This window comes from Microtus oregoni, unplaced genomic scaffold (assembly GCF_018167655.1).
Source record: "Microtus oregoni isolate MIOR12 unplaced genomic scaffold, Mior012 000061F_ref0000440, whole genome shotgun sequence".
Taxonomy (NCBI): Eukaryota; Metazoa; Chordata; class Mammalia; order Rodentia; family Cricetidae; genus Microtus; species Microtus oregoni.
In genome coordinates, this window is record NW_024543871.1 from 9,347,605 (window position 1) to 9,350,818 (window position 3,214).

Below are 3,214 nucleotides of genomic sequence, written 5' to 3' on the forward strand. Positions count from 1 at the left end.
GAGCATGTATTTAAAAAAACACTTGTGGAAAAGTATTCATTGATGTACTCATAATAGCCAAAATGTAGAAGGGCTATTAACTAGTGAATAGATAAACAAAATACATTATATCCTTACAATGCAATATTATTCTACAACAAAGGAGTGAGACGTTGATGAGTACTGCAACATGGGCAAATTTTTCAAACATTGTGTTTTGTGAAAGAAATCAGACAGAAAGGGCCACATTTTGTAGAAATGTCTAAAACAGACAAATTTATAGCTAGAACTGTCTACTGCTAGGAGGATGGAGAGAAGATGAAGGAGATGGGGATGCCTAACGGTTAAGAGCGTGTAAGGATTTTGCAAAGGACTGAAGCTCAGTTTCCAGTACTTTGGGCAGCTCAGAACCACCTGTAACTTCACCTTCAGGGAATCCAACCCCCTCTTCCAAATTCCCTGGCATCTGCACTCATAATTGCACATGCCTCTCTCTCTCTCTCTCTCTCTCTCTCTCTCTCTCTCTCTCTCTCTCTCTCACACACACACACACACACACACACACACACACACATGCATGATTTTAAAAAAATAAAATAAGTCTTTAAAATATAAGAAATGAAGACTGATTGAGCAGGTGTAGGGTTTCTTCAGAGGGGAACAGATACACATGTTCTAAAACCTATTTTGCTGATGCCTGTGTAAGTCTGTGGCAATACTATCAACCACTGATACTTTCTGGGGGTGAATTGTACAGTGTATGAATTATCTTGCAATAAAGCACTTACTAAATGGTTACATGGCACTATCACTAAAGAAAGACATGTATGTAGAAAAGGTTCAAATTTTGTTTCATAATATAATTAAATAATTATAACAAAGCTTTGTTTTTACCTTTTTTCTTTTATTTTTGAGATTATAATTACAGCATTTCTCCCTTCCTGTTCCTCCCTCTAAATCCTCTCATACACCCTTCCTTGCTCTCTTTCAAATAAGCAGCCTCTTTTTTCTTTTTTTATTATTATTATTATTTATTTATTTATTAAAGATTTCTGTCTCTTCCCCGCCACCACCTCCCATATCCCTCCCCCAATCAACTCCCCTTCTCTCATCAGCCTGAAGAGCAGACCGGGTTCTCTGCCCTGTGGGGAGTACAAGGACCTCCCACCTCCTTCCAGGTCTAGTAAGGTGAACATCCAAACAGCCTAGGCTCCCACAAAGCCAGTACGAAGCAGCCTCTTTTTTCATTAAGTGTGTGTGTGTGTACATGTGTGTGAACATATATATTCCTAAATATGGCCTGCTCCATCTATACAATGTTACTTGTATGTGTGTTTTCAGGGCTGACCATGTGGTATTGGATAACCAATTGGTGTGCTCTTCCCTTGGGAAGACTGTTTCTCCCTGTCTCAGCATTCCTTAGTTGCCTGTGGCCCTTTGTCCAAGGTTGAGGTCTCATGGTAGTTCTCCCATCCACTTTGGCATGTCTATTGTACAGCAAAAGAAAAAAAAACTTTAAGTGACCCTTACTAATGGGGAGCAATCAATACAGAGATTCCCTATCTAGTTTTGGGAGCACAACCTTTTTTCTTCAGTGGAAATCAATTTATTTTTCAAGCCAGCCTTACCTGATTTGTCGACAAGGACAAGGGATTAATAGGGATCTTCTCTAACATCCAGATGCGTGCATTAGGTGAAAGGGTGCTGGGAAGCACAGTGGGTTTGCAAGGATGGTAAGCTAGGTGTTATTTCTCCAGTTCCATCCTGAGTGCCGCTCTTGCCCTACAGTATCCCTTGTGGTTTCCTTTTCTCCCATAACTTGGACTCCTTCTGTAATTATGCCTCCCAAACCCCTGTTTTTAGCTCCGACCCCTTCCATGAACTTCAAACTCCTGTAACTATCTGCCTCTTGTTAATAATAAAGTTTATTAACAAACCATGTTCATTACCATTAAAGCCTCTGCTTTTAAAAGCAGCACTTGCAAGCATATGTTAGTGCTTATCAGGCCCAGTACAAGGCTGTGTGCTGGAAGGCTCTATTTCAGCACAAGCGTCCAGCCAGAGGTAAGGTAGCAGAGGAACGCAAATGGAGGGCAGGGATTTGCTGGTGTACTGCATCACTATTATTGTTGGATTTCTACTTAGGATTCCAAGCAGATGCATGGTAGAAGACAATCACACCCTCCAACTGCTTCCACTCTTCTCCTCCTCAGTCATGAAACAGCAGCTCTGATATTATCAGATGTGCAGACTAAAGGCCATACATTCTCCAGACAGAGGGAGACACATTTTGATGATAATTAACGGTGCTAATGTCATAAATAGATTATCCTATGTAAAGCCCACATTAAGTCCAAGAGCAGTGAAAAGGAAAAGGGATTTGGCAGACAGATTAAGTTGCTCAAGGTCACCCTGATGGAAAGAAGAGGAATGATACTGAAGTCAGATGCCCAAACTCTGTCCTTCCTCTATAAACCAAGGTTCCTTCTCTTTACAACTACCCACGGCATCTATCTAGTGGATGTCAGAATAGTAGTGACAGTCAAAAACCTCTTCAATACTCCCAAATCGTTCATAGTGAGTAAAGCCATCCCCATCCAAGGAGAAGCTACTGTGCACATTGGAGAAATCACCTTGGGGGGCTGGAGAGATGGCTTAGAAGTTAAGAGCACTGGCTGCTCTTCCAGAGGTCCTGAGTTCAATTCCCAGCAACCACATGGTGGCTCACAACCATCTGTAATGGGGTCTGGTGCCCTCTTCTGGCCTGCAGGCATAGATACAGACAGAATATTGTATACATAATAAATGAATGAATATTTAAAAAAAAAGAAATCACCTTGAACACCAGCTAAATCACCAATCCATGACAATTAGTAAATAGTTCGCCCTGTGTTTAAACCAGGGATGACCTAATTCCATGTGCCATTACACAGTTTTGATCAATATGGCAGAGGGGAAAAAAAGCTACAGCAAAGAAACAGAGGGACAGAATAAAGGAAAATGGGTAAGATTATTCATTTGGAATGAGTCGCTTTTTGTTTAAAGCTAAAGACACAGAAATGGTCCTGAAAGACTGAACGGAAAGGGCTGTTAAATATTGTTAGAGTCTCTAAAGGACTTAAGCTTAAATAAAACCAAGCAGTAATGTTCTCTAAAGCAGTGTATCCAAAAACTCTGATACGGGTTAAAACCATCTAGTGAGTTTTTAAACACAGGGATCTAGGTCTCCGTCCCA